The 16,479-nt window shown below is 39.7% G+C and overlaps 1 pseudogene; it reads left to right on the top strand.

Moving 5' to 3' along the window:
- Positions 1 to 15,471, top strand: part of LOC148018709 (uncharacterized protein At1g01500-like) — a 30,135-nt pseudogene extending 14,664 nt beyond the window's left edge.
- The last annotated feature ends 1,008 nt before the right edge of the window (positions 15,472 to 16,479 follow it).

Genomic DNA, 16,479 nt, shown 5'->3' with positions numbered 1-16,479 from the left:
GGACAAGTTAAGCCTATTTTTGATATTTTGGATATTATTTCTTGTAAATATCCAAAAGTTGTAGACAACTTCTGGAATAGGATGTCATGTAAAAAAAACCAAGTGGCTTTCAACCATTTTTGGGGGATTTTATGCAAAAAGAAGGATTGGCGAAATCATGCGATGCATGATCGCAGTTTGCAAGCAGTAAACAACATTGCAAACTGGGAGAAGGAATGATCTGGGAGAATTTTGACCAAGTGTCATGGTATTTTACCCCCCTTTCAAAGCCAACAGAAGCATTAGATTGGCAGTTTGGGTAGTAGAGAAGAAGCTACTATTTAATGCAGGTTTTTGGTCTAGAAGGGATTTATCTTCTCAGGATGCAGAAATAAATTGACAAGCTTCACCTCTATGAGTATTCTTCTACATCTTCTATTTCTTTGAACCCCTTCTCTTTCATCAATTACTCTCCCTGAATCTCCCTTTACCCTATTGTCTCTTACCCCAATGGTACATTTTCGACCCCAAACACTTCGACAATGGTGAATCCAACGTGAAAGTTGGCAGCAGGTGTGTAAAGATGGGAGATTCTGTAGGTTCAAGTTGTGGTGATGCTTTACAATAGATGATTGCTATGTTGTAGCAACAACAAGAGTAGCAGCTATTGTTACAATAGTAGATGAAAACTTGGTAGGAAGCAGAGAGAATTGATTCCTTAGTTGTGAATATATTACAGGAAGTGGGTCAAGAATTGAAGTAGTCTAAGGGTCAAAACGTTTCGGCATTCATCCGGTTGTATGAAGAAAAGATGTTGTTTCATGGGGTACCACAGTATGCATGGAGCATGGAGTCAATATTTCTCTCATTTGGCCATGCATACATTGCTGCATGATCGGATTGATGAGTTACATAGAAGAGATGATAATTGGGCAGATTTTAAGAAAGCTTTGAGAAGAGAAGAGCTTTTCTTGGAAGATGCAGGATTGGTAACTAAAAAGACATTTATAGATTGAATTGAAAATCCCAATAAAGGGTTGGCTACTATAGCTTTGCTCCATGAATTTGAAAGTTGGTATACGCAATTGGATGCCGATGAGCAACAATCATTGGAGAGTCAAAAAATTGATTTGTTTTTGAAGGTTGTAGATCCTGTCTTGCGTAGGAGAAGCTAACTGATTGTTTAGAAGATGCCTCTTCTGAAACAGGGCTGAAATTAAATCGGGCTAATGTAACTGAGGTAGTGCATATGTTGGTAAAGGTAGAGTGGATGAAATTAAGAAGGGTACATGCACCACACTTGCCAATGCTCTAAAGGGGGTTGAAATTGTAGCTAAGACACCTATGGCTATGGTAAAACAACCGGCTATACCTATTGGTCCAGCTCTTAAAGATGACGTTGTGGATGAATTAATCAAAGGCATGTGTGATTTCTATGCAAAGATAAAAAAATTGGATGTTAAGGTAGAAGAGAAGGATCGGGAAATAGCCCAAAGATCATACAAAGAAGGATACAAGAGGAGATACATTTGATGTGACAATTTATAGCATGAAAAGTGAGACTGTACAACCTATCATGAAGTGAAAGTAAAAAGGTTAGTCTTTTGGAAAGATGAAAAAATACATGCAATAAAAATTGGGCTTCTAATAGAGCAAGATTTTGGAAATGGTGGTATGCAGAAGAGGTTGAAAGAGATGGCAGCAAGGACATCATTTGTTGCCATAGATGCAGTCACATATGGGTTGAGAATTGAAAGGACCAAAGAAGCTCATAAAGGAGGCATGGCTAAAGCAAAATCTTGCGTTTGGATTAGATTGCATGGAAAAAGGAAAAACAACAAAGTCTGAATTGGTTGATGCAAGTTAGAGTATATGAGAGAGAATAGGATGGAGTGCACCAGTGGATTCATTTTTAGCCTATGGTTATTTGGGTGAGGTTCATAATCAAGAAGCTCTTGTGGAAGAAGAGATGAGGACACTGCTAGTTCTTTCTCTTCAAGCCCATCTAAATGCATAACATGAAGTAAAATGGAGCAATAGAAAGAGGTTGAAAAAGCCATACCTAAGCATGTTATGGAGGATGCATCTCAAGAGAAGAAACAAGAAGGGAAGAAAAGGGGCAAGCAACCCGGTTATAAGTTACAATCGGATCTTGAGATTGCAACAAAGCTCAAAAAGGTCTTGGAAGATCGCATACTTGGTAGTAGAGTGGAAATCACCCTTGGCAAAGTTCTTGGAATTGCAAAGTGTAAATTTCATGATGCAATCATTAATATGATGAAACGAAAAAGATTTTTTGGTGGTGAAGTTTTGCAAGCATTGATGCATGTTGACAAAGAGATAGAGAAACAACTTCAAAGGGAATATAATGATGCATGTAATGCTGATTTGGAGTATACTGATGTTGAAAATGGGTTTAATGGGAGTGTAGACAGCAAGCTTGTGGTGGCTGAAATTCGTCTTATGGGCAACAGTAAGCATAGAGAGAAGGCTATGTATAATGGGGATGTCCATCAACAAGTACATGAAGAATAAGAAGCTCATTTTATTCCAAGCAATCATTATTCATGAATGCATTGGGCTTGTGCTACAATAGAGACTATTATTAAAGTGGGAGAAAGAGAGACGCCTTGCATAGCTCTCTTGGATCATGGTCCTGAAATCAATGTTATGGCATGCAACTTAAAGCTTCATTTTGCATGTACAAAGAGCTTGTTTGCAGATGTTGGCAAGGCACGTGAAAGCCTTTACATTTTAGCCAGATGAAATTGGATTTGTTGATCCAACCATAGTTGCACCTACGGTGATCTTTACAATACCTCATATGCCATGGAATTTAAAGCCTATTCCAATGCCTCGGGTATATTTGCCTAAGCTACTGGAGGTTTTGAATGAGAAGATCAAAATGTGGATTTTGGAGCCTTCTTCAGCTCCATATTCAAATCGGTGGTTTACTGTTCCAAAGAAGAACGGTGCTTTGAGGTTTATATAGGATTTACAACCAGTTAGTAAAGTCACCATAAGGAATGTGGGATTAGGGCCTGATAGTGGATGAATTTGCAGAAGGATTTGTAGGCAAGGCAATTTACTCTATGGGTAATTTATATTCAGGAAATGATGAGTTCCAGCTTGCATTGGAAAACCGGGATATCACTACCATGAAGACACCACTTGGATTGGTTAGGATGCGTACGCTTCCACAGGGAGCAACCAATTTAGTGCCATATATGATGAATGATATGCATAAGTTTTGAGGGAGTCTCATTTGACCTTACCCTTTCTTGATGATGTGCCGATCAAAGGATGTGATATCTATGAGAAGAATGAAGAGTTAAATGAGCATAGATATAGAAGATTTGTGGCTGATCATATTGATGATTGTGACAGGATTTTGAGTCGTCTTGAAGAAATGCATTTGACTTTGTTAGGAGAAAAGTTAGTTTTTGGAGTGGAGGAAGTATTAGTTGTTGGGCACATGTGTGGACCATATGGGAGAAAGCCCTCATCAGTAAAGATTGATGCCATAAGCAGGATGCGGGAGACATGTTCAAATGTATCCAAGGTGAGAAGATTTTTGGGCGCATGTGTCTTTTAGTTGATATGGATTGTGCATTTTTCTCATGTGGGTGAAAGTTTATATCAGCTCTTGAGAAAATGGCAAAAGTTTTGGTGGGGTAAACAACATATGAATGCAGTTTAGAAGTTAAAGAGCTTATTGATTTCAACCCCAACACTAAAGAGCGCAAATTATGAGAATGGGCAGCCTATTATTCTCATCATGGATACAAACCCAATTGGCATTGGTTGGGAAGTGGGTTAGGATGATGTTGATGGGAATAGGTATGCCATTCGATTTGGAGCAAAGGTCCTCAATGAACGGCAAGGGTGGTATTCTCAAGTCAAAAGAGATCTTTGGGGTGTAGTGACAACCCTTAAGTGTGATAGGGAGTATTTTATGGGAGCTCATGTAGTGGTAGAGACTAATTGTCTACCTCTATTGGGCATGATAGTAAATTGCTAAACTCCTGATATTACCATGTTATGGTGGATTGCATATATAAAGTCACTTAACCCTAATTTTCAACATATTGTAGGTAAAGAAAACCCCTTGGTTGACATGCTTTCACTAGCAAGGTTTGAAAATAAGGAGTTGATGGAAGATGAAGAGGACGATGTGATAGGTGCTGAAAATGACGTTATGACATCAGGGAATGAGTATGCAACTATTGCTACTATAGATATAGATATGAAAACAACAAGTACATTTGTCATTAATACAAGTATAGATGTCATAATAGCAAATATAATAGGTACAACTGTTGTAATAGGGATTTCAGCAGTAAGAAAAGAACTTACAGCCACGGAGAAGAGATGGGCAATAGAGAGAAATCATCATTAGTGTTATGCTTCAGTGAGAACACAATTTTTGGAAGAGTTTTATGAGGATGATTGGCTAAAAATAGGCCAATATCTTAGCCTCATGACAAAGAAGGCTAAGTGGTTTGAAGCTGAATTCAAAAGGATTATAAGAAAAGATTATTGGGTTTTTCTTGAAAGATGGATATTTATGGAAGCACGAAAAGAAAAAGATATCAAGAATCACATATTGGGGGGACTTGCTTGAGCTGCTGCGCTAAAAACATACTATATCCATAAGAGGAAGCTCACTCAAGAACACAAGAAGAGAGATGGAGGCCAAAACATTTTCTTGCTGATTCCTTCTTCTTCTTCCACACACTATACAATGTACCCAAAGTATAGATAAGATACAACATAAAGGAAAGTGACCTACTAAGTCAAACAATGCATAACCGACTACACTAATTGACTGGCGCTATATCTTTGCCAGCTATAGGTAGGTGTGACAACCTAAATATAATAAGTGATAAGTCAGTAGCCTTGTGAGTATCATAATGACCACCAATGTGCTAAGTGTAGACGTGCAGACCCATTTAGCCAGGTGGTCCATCATCAATGTCTTTATGTGTTGAGCTTGCCATCTCAACACTCCCCCTCAAGCTCAACTCTATCTCTGCAACTCCAAGTAAACTTCTGAACTTTCGAAGCTTCTCTGTATCCAATTTCTTTATGAAAATATCAGCTATTTGATCCTGTGTGCTGACATATACCAAGTCAATCTCTCCTGCAAGTACCTTCTCTCTCACAAAGTGGTAGTGCATGTCAATGTGTTTCATCCTCGCATGGAACACTAGATTCCTAGCTAGTTGTATGCTGCTTATGTTGTCACACTGAATGAAAACTGGACCATCTCCCTGCACATCCAAATCACCTAATAACTTTTACAGCCATATCACCTCACATGCTGCCATAGCAACACCTCTATACTCAACCTCTGTACTCAATAAAACAACAGTAGGTTACTTTTTGCTGCTCCATGTAACTGCTGCATTACCAAGGGAAAATATGAATCCACTTGTAGATCTTCTATCTGACATGTTACCAAAGTGGACTTCACATACTATATGTCTAACTACATTCAAATGAGGCTTTCTAGGTATCTGCATAAACTGACTGACAAGGCCAACATCATAGCTCAAGTTTGGCCTTGTGATAGTCATGTAAATCAAACTTCCTATTATCCTCCTAAACATAGTAGGATCTTCTATCTCATCCCAACATTAGTACTCAACTTCATATTTTGCTCCAATGGTACTGAAAGAGGCTTACATGCTATCATACCATACTTGGATAACATATCCAAGCCATACTGTCTTTGGGATATCCATATACCATCATCACATCTGATCACCTTAATACTAAGAAAGTATCTCAGCTCACCCAAATCCTTCATCTCAAACTTCTTCTTCAAGAAGTCCTTAACTTCAGCAATCCCATTGTCACTGTCACCTGTAATAATCAAGTCATCCACATAAATGACTATGATGACCAAACATGCATCTCCCCTTCTCAGATAAAGTGAGTGATCAACATTGGAAATACAAAATCCAATATTGACAAGATACTCTCCAATCTTGTCAAAACATGCTCTAGGTGCTTGCTTTAGCCCATAGAGTGCCTTCTTTAATCTACACACATATGTGGGATGCTCTAAATCCTCATAACTTGTTGGTTGCTCCATATACACTTCTTCTTGCAATTCACCATGCAATAAGGAATTCTTAACATCCATTTGTTGCAAACTCCAACCTTTGGCTCCTGCCAAGGCAATCACGCACCTAACAGTTGCCATCCTAGCAACTGGATAGAATGTCTCTACATAATCTATGCCATATGTTTCAGCATAGCCTTTTGCAACCAGCCTAGCCTTTTATCTGCTAACGGAACCATTTGCATTATACTTGGCTTTGTAAACCCACTTACAACCAATAGCTTTCTTACCCTTAGGCAAGGGTACCAAATCCCAAGTCTTATTGGCTTCTAATGAAACCATCTCCTCATCCATTGCTGCATCTCAATGAGCATGTTCAATAGCATCCTCAAAACAAGTGGGCTCAACATCCTCAACTAGTTTCACCATATAAGCATAATGGTGAGCTGCATAACCTTCAAAACCAAATCTTTTAATAGGTATCTAACCCTACTAGATCTATGTGCCACCGGATCACTCAATGGAGCCTTTACATTAGTATGAGCTCTTTGTACACCTGGTGTCCTGACTGAAGGAATTCCAAGCTCATCATCCAAACTCTCTGAACCACTAGACTCTCCATAAAATCTCAAATGAGTAGTAGATGCATCATTACCATCTAACACTTTCTTCTTTCCTTTGTCTTTGCCTCCAACACTTATATATCCACTTGAAGATGTGGGGCTACTCCTTAGTCTCCCTAACCAAGGGCTCAATGTAGGTGTAGTACCAAATGATGTTTCTGGTCCACTAAGACTATGTGATTCTTGTTTTCTTTCTGCACATAGCTATCATGATCATTATCATCATTTAATAGATCATAAGCAAGTGCATACCAACTACTCATCTCATAAAAAATAACATCCCTGCTCACTTTGAACTAACTTGTGACAAGTTTATAACAATGATACCCTTTCTACTCTTTAAAGATTATCCAATAAAAATACATTTTTTAGCCTTTGGATCAAGCGTCTTTCATAGCCCATATGACACATGAACATATGCAACACAGCTAAACACCTTCAAGTGTGATACATCGGGCTTCTTGCTAGTAAAGCATTCTTTGGGAGTCATCCCATGAACTGCAGCTGTGGGAGTTCTATTCATAATATAGACAGCAGTATGGATAGCTTCACACCAAAAATGTTTTGGCATATTTTTCAGCCACATTAATGCCCGTGCAACTTTTGCAATATGCCTATTTTTTCTTTCTGCAACCCCATTTTGTTGTGGGGTATACCTGCAAGTAAATTGCCTCTTTATCCCATGAGTCCTCAAAAAGCCACTAAACTCAATAGAGAGGTACTCTCCCCCTCCATCTGATCTCAAGCACTTTACTGTCAAGCCTGTTTCTGTTTTAACCGCTGTCTTGAAATATTTGAAGTGCTCAAATACATCACTCTTTTCCTTCATGAAATATACCCATAGCTTCCTTGAACAATCATCAATAAATGTGACAAAGTATTTGCTCCTACCAAGAGATACATACTATGTAGGCCCCCAAACATCTGTATGTACTACATCAAGTATATTTCTGCTCACTTCTCTATCATGCGAGAAGGGTTGTCTTGCCTGCTTACCAAACTGGCATGCTTCACAGACTTTATGAAATTTTGCAACTCTAAAGGAAGCAACCCTGTAACCAATCCTCTGGACTGGATTAATTTCAGCATTTGCACATTTGCTTGTCCAATACGTTTATGCTATATTTCAATGTCTGCAACCACTCCTTTTCCTTTAGCATACATAGCACGATCCATTGCAGGAATTCTAGCATCTAAAGTGAATATGGGGCCAACTCTACTTCCTTTTGTGACCAACCTGCACTTATCATTAAAGTCTTCTACAAAACAACCTTTTGCATTGAATCGGACTTGCAACCCTTGCTCTACCATTTGGACAACAAACACTAGATTCTTTGTGATTGAAGGCACATGTAATACATCTGTCAGACTCTTTGTCTAGCCATCATGGAAGGACAAGGGAACCTTTTCAATGTGTGAAATTGGGTGGCATGAATCATCAGACAGCTTTAGAGGTAGGGGGAGATCACCCCATGGTAGAGGTGGTGGATCTGGTTCATGGCAGTCAAATGATCAGTCAAACAGAGATAAGGACTATCATTATTCTGGCAGATATGGACACATTGCAAAGGATTGTTACAAGAAGCAGGGAGACATGAAGGCAAAGGGAAAACAGCATGGGCACTATGCATCTTTTAGCGGTGCTCATGATGAGTAGGTTGATAGATTGTTTGCCATGTAGCATGTGTCTAAGAATGTATCTAGGTGGCAGAACATAGATGAGAGATGGTATATTGATTCAAGGGCTTCAAATCATATGACACCCCATGGAGAATGGTTTGATGAGATGGTTGCAAGTTCACATGGTTATGTGTGTATTGGGGATGATACCCAACATGACATTCAATACACAGGAATTGTTCCGTTGTTGATACTTGATGGCAAGAAAAAGAGCCTACATGATGTACTACATGTACCTACAATAACCAAGAATCTTTTGTCAGTTGGACAGATGGCAGAACTGTTATGGACCATCAAGTCCATAACAGGAAATGTAGGAAATTAGCACTGCAGGAAACTTCCTGACACAATTTACAGCCATTACACATACCTAATCTTCAGGAATACCATGCAAACACGATCTACATATCGTAAATATCAATGCTGAACCACTGTCCTGAAAACTATCACACAGTTTATCATCATCATATTCACTCTTGATCAAATAACTTGAAACAGACATCACGAATATTCAGGACACAGATACACAGTGTTAGAACCAGACGCAAGTGACCAGAATCTGGCGCTGTCCTGAAGAATATCTCATTTCTCATCACGCAGGAATACAAAAGACACGAACTCCTGACTGTCAGGAAGGCGCCTGCATGTCAGGTAAAAACCTAAATGCTTCATATGACATCTTAGGTCACTTTCGATATGCTGGTTCTACATGTATGCTAGTACTAAGGTATAAAAGTACTAATATAGTGCAATTCGAGCCTCAACACCTGGCACAGTCCGGTGGATGACCGGGATGTTGAGATATCGAGCTCCACTCCTGATATGCCAGGATGACCGTTGTGCATTTATGTCACCGACTTGTTAGTTGCAGATGCGGTTGGTACACCGCCCATGAATAATAGCTAGATGACAGCTATCCTTATCTACTCTAGTTCGTGGCTCAGTTAGTATGCCACCTTAGTTAGTTGAGTTTGGTTTGAGACCCATATATAGGGTTCTTCTATTTCTTTGTATGAGAGTTCTTTTTGGCTTACACAACTAAGAAGAGAAAAAATGTTTTCAGCCTCCATCTCTGTGTGTATTCCCCCATTGTGCAAGCAAGAAAGCTACAAGTGAGACTCCTTCCTTCTCTCCTATAATCTTGACATGGTATCAGAGCCTTGTTCGTAGTAAGGAGCTCAAGAAAGAAAGCCAAGCTCGCGGTGTTCTGGTAAGAGGAGCAGTGTTGCTTTCATTTTCTGTTTTGGGAGCAGATCTCTACAGGTAGCACAGCCAGAAATTGCAAGAGTGCATTGTCTCAGGTTGAGACGCCCTTCGCGGTGAAGTAAGAGGGCAGTATATGCTGCGGGTGTGGGCTTTAGCCCTCTGCGACCCTGTTTTTTTTATTTGAGGCCATTTCGGGTCCTGTTTTGGAGGTGGAAGTTTTCTGCACGCACTCAGGAAAAGGCCCAGTTTTATGCTGTGCGACCACTGTTCTACAGGTCAGTGAAAAGTTACTGTAGAAATTGCATCTTATACTTGTGTGTAGAGACATTGGGAGTTACAAAATCATCCTTGTTGCCTGTTGATGAAAAATCGTCACTAGGAAGTGACCGTGTGGTCAAATACCACTTTCATCAGTTTTGCAGATTAGCCCTTGTGAGGCTGAAGCTGTGTTCTTTGCAGTGACTGAACTTTTTGAAGTGTTCTATAATGGCGTTTGATTCTCTCTCACAGATTGTCACTGAAAAGCTTGACAAGAACAAATTCCAAGCATGGAAGTTTAGAATGACGAATTTCCTTATGGGAAAAGGATATTGGGAATTTGTTGCAGGAAATGAAGAAGAACTAGTTCTTCCTGATGTTCCCAATCAACAGCAAATGCATGCATTTAAAGCATGGCATGAGAGAGCCAGGAAAGTTATATACTAGCTGTCTATCAGTATTTCAGACTCTATGATTGTGCATATTCAGGATGCAAGTACGCCAAAGGAGGCATGGGATACTTTTTCAAAAATGTATAGCACAAATACTCAAGCCAGGAAAATGCAGCTCAAGCAAGAGTTGCATAATGTGAAAAGAGAAAATATGAGCATCAATGACTACCACATGAAGGTGAAGAAGATTGCAGATGCACTTGCTTCCATTGGGTCGCCAGTGGAAGATGATGATTTAGTTTCTGTGACCTTGAATGGTGTAGGAAAGGATTATGCACAGTTTCAAACATCCATTTCCGTCCGTGAAAGATTTCCTGATTTTGAGGAGTTGATTGCTCTTCTAATTTCTGAGGAGCAGAGAAATGGTGGTGCATCTTCTTCAAGAGGAACTTCAAAAGAAGCTGTCTTCTACTCAAATGCTGGAAGAGGTAGAGGCATAGGTAGAGGAGGCCGATCTGGAGACCGTGGTAGAAATCAGAATATGCATCAAACTCAAGAAAACTAGTCCTATGGAGGAGGATGTGGTAACTCTAGAGGCAGGGGAGCCAAAGAGGTCGTGGTGGATGGCAAAGAGGCCAAAATGCAAATATCAATGTTGAATGCTACTACTGTGGTAAAATGGGTCATATGGCTAAAGACTGCTATAAAAAGCAGAATGACATCATGAATGAAAAATTGCAACAAGGGAATTATGCATCTTCTAGTAGACAGGGTGATGACAGAAATGAGCATTTGTTTATGGTGTAGCACATGAACAATTCTGTGACAAGTGCAGAAGAAAGCAACGATGTATGGTACGTTGACTCAGGTGCATCAAACCACATGACAGGTCATGCAGAATGGATGGAGGATGCAAAGAAAATGGAAAAACCAGGATTTGTGGAGACTGGTGATGATACTGCACATCTTATTGTGCATATTGGAAAAATTCCATTGTCTATGCAGGATGGGAAATAGAAATACCTGTCCGATGTATTTCATGTCCCGAATATCACCTAGAATCTCGTTTCTGTTGGTCAAATGGTTGAGCAGGGCTTGCAGGTCAGATTTAATCCTCATGGATGCTTTGTTGAGGATATGAAAAATAAAGGTCGCTTGATAGCAAAAGGAAAGAAGAAGGGAAGAATGTTTACGTTGGATGCAGACATGACTGAATTGAGTGCAGCAATGTTTGCACATGGGACTGGTGTAGTTGCAGAGATTGATATCTGGCATAAACGCATTGGTCATGTTAATGTACAGCGACTTAAATCAATGCAGGCCCAAAATATTGTTGCAGGATTGCCTAAATTCAAGGTTGCAGAAATGCATAAGGTATGTGAAGCCTTTCAATTTGGAAAACAGGCAAGGAAACCATTTCCTAGACATGTTCAAGAGAGTAAGAAGCCATTGGAATTAATCCACTCTGATGTGTGGACTACTAAAGCTGCATCTCTTGAGGCTGTCATTATTTTGTCACTTTTATTGATGACTATAGCAGAAAAGTTTGGGTGTATTTTATGAAAAAGAAAAGTGAAGTTTTTGGGCATTTCAAAACTCTTAAAGCTATGGTTGAAAAAGAAACAGGCCTGCAAATAAAATGCCTAAGGTCAGATGGAGGGGGAGAGTACCTCTCAAATGAGTTTGCAAGGTTCTTGCAAGAGCATGGCATAAAGCAGTAATATTCATGTAGTCATACCCCACAACAAAATGGAATTGCAGAAAGAAAAAACAGGCATATTGGAGAGGTATCTCGTGCCATGTTCAATAAAAAAGACCTGCCAGATTTTATTGGGCTGAAGCAGCTACAACAGTCTACATAATGAACAGGACTCCCACTGCAGCAATACATGTGATGACTCCAGAGGAGAGGTATACTGGTAGGAAACCATATATTTCTCATTTGAAAATTTTTGGCTGCATTGCCTATGTACATGTGCCAGATGAGTTGAGATCCAAGTTGGATCCAAAAGTTGAGAAGTGCATCTTTATTGGTTACTCTCTGCAGCAAAAAGGGTATAGATGCTATAACCCTTCTATTCGTAAGTTTACAGTGAGCAGAGATGTTGTTTTTTATGAGATGAGTAGTTGGTATAAACTAGTAAATGTGATTGATGATGTAGATGCACAAAATGGTAATGCTGCGCAACATTCATAGCAGCAGTCACAAAATATTAGTGGACCTGGAGCGTCCTCTAGCAGTGGTTTACATTCTTCGCCATGGACAGGAAGATTGAGATCAGGAGAATCTTCTCAAAGCAATGCAGATAGTGGTATGCAGGTATCACGAAAAGGAAAAGAGAAGGTTGATCAGCCCATGTTTGATGGGAATGCAGGTCACTCTTATGTGGATGGTGAATCCAGTGGCTCAGAACAGAGCATTGATGATGAGTTGGGTATCCCCTCTATTGTTACACTTAGAGTAAGGAAGACCAGGGATGTTTTGAGAGCACCTGGAAGTGAGTCTACTTTGTGTAGGTCTACCAGAGCTAGGTATCCTGTGGATAGGCTGAAATATGATGGATTTACAGCCATCCACTATGCATATATGGTCAAAGTGATATAGGAACCAGAACCCACTTCTTTTGAGCAAGCCATGGGAAAAGAAAAATGGGAGAAAGCCATGGATGAAGAAATGGATGCCTTGGAAGCAAATGCTACATGGGAGTTGGTACCTTTGCCTAAAGGTAAGAATGCAATTGGCTGTAAGTGGGTTTATAAGGTGAAGCACAATGCAGATGGTTCTGTGAACAGATACAAGGCAAGATTAGTAGTCAAGGGGTATGCACAAACATATGGCATTGATTATGAAGAAACATTCAGTCCGGTTGCAAGGATGGCAACCGTAAGAGCAGTCATTGCTATGGCTACATCAAAGGAATGGTCTTTACATCAGATGGATGTAAAGAATGCCTTCTTGCATGGTGATTTGCAAGAAGAGGTATATATGGAGCAGCCACTAGGTTATATGCACGCTGTTCATCCTGAGTTTGTTTGCAGGTTGAAGAAAGCATTGTATGGCTTGAAGCAAGCACCTAGAGCATGATCTGACAAGATAGGACAGTATCTTGTCACTATTGGCTTTCAGATTTCCAAGGCAGATTTCTCACTTTATGTGAGAAAAACAGAGAAAGGTATTATGCTACTTGTCATTTATATTGATGATTTGATTATGATAGGTGACAGTGATGAAGATATCCTTCATGTGAAAATGCTATTGAAGTAGAAGTTTGAGATGAAGGATTTGGGAGAGCTGCGTTATTTCTTGGGCATTGAGGTGATTAGATCACCAAGTGGGATACAGCTCTTACAAAGGCAATATGGATTGGACATGCTGTCCAAATATGGGATGACAAGCTGTAAGCCTATTTCAGTTCCTTTGGAGCAGAATGTGAAGCTGAGTGCAGATGCAGGTGAGCTTTTGGAAGACCCTACTATGTACAGACACATAGTAGGAAGTTTGATTTATATGACTATTACCAGGCCAGATTTGAGCTATGCTGTTGGATTGGTAAGTCAGTTTATGCAGGCTCCAAGGAAACCGCATTTGGATGCGGCTAGACGCATACTCAGGTATGTGAAGTCCACATTGCAATATGGACTATTTTATGAGACTGGGGTTCAGATACAGTTGCATGGATACACTGATGCTAATTGGGCTGGTAGTATTTCCGATAGACGATCTACCAGTGGATATGTGTTCTCTTTTGGGAGTGCTGCAGTCACTTGGAGCAGCAAGAAACAGCCTACAATTGCCTTGTCGAGCACAGAGGCTGAGTACAGGGGCGCAGCAATGGCTGCATGTGAGGTAGCTTGGTCGCATAAGCTAGTTTATGATATGCATCAGCCTACAGATGGGCCAGTTGTCATTTATTGTGACAACATGAGTAGTATACACTTGGCAAATAACCCAGTCTATCATGCTAGAACAAAGCACATTGAGGTGCATTATCACTATGTGCGGGAGAGGGTTTTACTAGGTCTTATTGATCTAGTTTATGTCAGCACAGAGGATCAGGTAGCTGACATATTTACGAAGGCATTGGATGCAGAGAAGCTGCGCAAGTTCAGAGACCTGCTTGGTGTGCAAGAATTGGGATTGAGCTTGAGGGGGAGTGTTGAGATATTGAGCTCCACTCGTGATATGCCAGGGTGACCGTTGTGCATTTATGTCATCGACTTGTCAGTTGCAGATGCGGTTGGTACACCGCCCATGAATAATAGCTAGATGACAGCTATCCTTATCTACTCTAGTTCGTGGCTCACTTAGTATGCCACCTTAGTTAGTTGAGTTTGGTTCGAGACCCATATATAGGATTCTTCTATTTCTTTGTATGAGAGTTCTTTTTGGCTTACAAAACTAAGAAGAGAAAAACTGTTTTCAGCCTCCATCTCTGTGTGTATTCCCCCATTGTGCAAGCAAGAAAGCTACAAGTGAGACTCCTTCCTTCTCTCCCACAATCCTGACACGAGACAGCCATGACTCAAACCCACAAGCATGCATCTAAATGATATGCAGACTAACCCAAAGAACATAGTTATACCTTGCCAGAGGCCTTGCACCCCTTGACAAGCCACACTGAGCAACAATGCGAGTAGAGCCCCTCTAGGATACTCAAAGCCCTCTGGTATAGTTGCATAACTAGCCCTAAGCGTCAGTAAAATTTCAAGGCAACATGCCAGTACTGGAAACCGATCAAGTACAATAACATCCATACTACATCATAGAGAACAAAGATATAGAACCATGAATGAATCAATAAATCACTACTCCAATGGCAAAGAGTAGAAAATTTGATCAAGAAATATGTCGATGATGCTTCAGCATCTGCATCATAAGAAATATATGGCAATATACCACACAGCTTGAATCTCGAACAAGAAACTGTATCTCCAAATAAATATGCAAGATAATCCAAGAAAATCTATAAAAGAAAACAATAAAGAATTGCATCCGCATCTGCATCATAATCATCCATAGCTTCAATCTGTGCCATATCACCCCAAAAATATTGCTTTGCATCGATCCAAACTGATATAACATATGTCTCCTGACATTCAGGTACATGAAAATCATGATCTTCAATTTGCTACTCTACTTGCTGTTTTCCATGCTCTAGCTGCCACACTTTTTCTTGCATTAGGAACTCAAATTGTTATTGTAGGAATTCGGGTTGCAGAAATTTGGATTTCAAGAATTCAGGTATCTGCTTCCATGCTGTGATTCTGACATTACCAGCAGACTCTGCTGAAAACTTGAAAATTCCAGTAAATATGAAAAATCATCTTGCGAGCAAAGAACTTAAGCACTTCTTGATAGAGAAAACTGCAATATATTTTTGGAAATATCATCTAACTTATCCAATATCCTCATTGCCATGCTCAAAAACTAATTATCCTGAACAATATCAACCATTTCTGCCAAAACATCAACTGCAGAGATATCCACTATGACAGATACTTGCACAATACTATTGGCTTCAAATTCATTTCCAAACTGATTAGAATACTTTAAAAATTCAAAAATATGAGGATGAACTAAAACATTAACAACTTGATCATTATCCTGATCATTCACATCTGCATTGTCCACTACAGGCTCAAATTCTTTAGTATCCTGATTTTGGGAATTTTCCTGTTGCTCAAGATCAGGGTACATAGCTCCAGAATTCTGAAATAATTTATCCAATTCATTTCCTAAACTTTCTTGAACTTTAGACTGCTCCTTCCTTGCCAAAAAGCTTTCAGGATGCTCTCTTGAACAGTCATAAAATGCAATAAGACCAATTTGCTGATTTTTAGGAGTTTCTTGCTAAAAAACTTCAGGATAAGTAGTGCCTTGGTCTTGAATTAATTTATACCTCTCATTCCATATGCTGTCCTGAAATTCAACCTGCTCCTGCTGTTCAAGAAAACTGCATGAATGCTATCCTGACAGATTTCAGACTGCAAATTGAATAGTTTGCTGTTCTAAAACTGCATTTCCAGCCATGTTGAGCTGCTCCTGATACCCTTGAATGATACCATCAACATTTATCTCGAACATAGGTACCATTGAATCATTTTCTTGAAAAAATAATTCTTCCACATCATTGTCTACTTCATCTACCATATCAATTTTCTGTGCATACAGATCCTCAAGAATAACATCATGATTTGGAATATAAGAACAAGCCAACTGAGTATGTAAATCAGCAATTACATTATCCTTCTGAGAAACAACTGCTTGAAG

The sequence above is a fragment of the Lygodium microphyllum genome, chromosome 20 (genome assembly GCF_053477565.2).
Source record: "Lygodium microphyllum isolate KBCC chromosome 20, Lygodium_microphyllum_v1.1.10, whole genome shotgun sequence".
Classification (NCBI taxonomy): Eukaryota; Viridiplantae; Streptophyta; class Polypodiopsida; order Schizaeales; family Lygodiaceae; genus Lygodium; species Lygodium microphyllum.
This window is presented reverse-complemented; position numbering and strand designations above follow the sequence as displayed.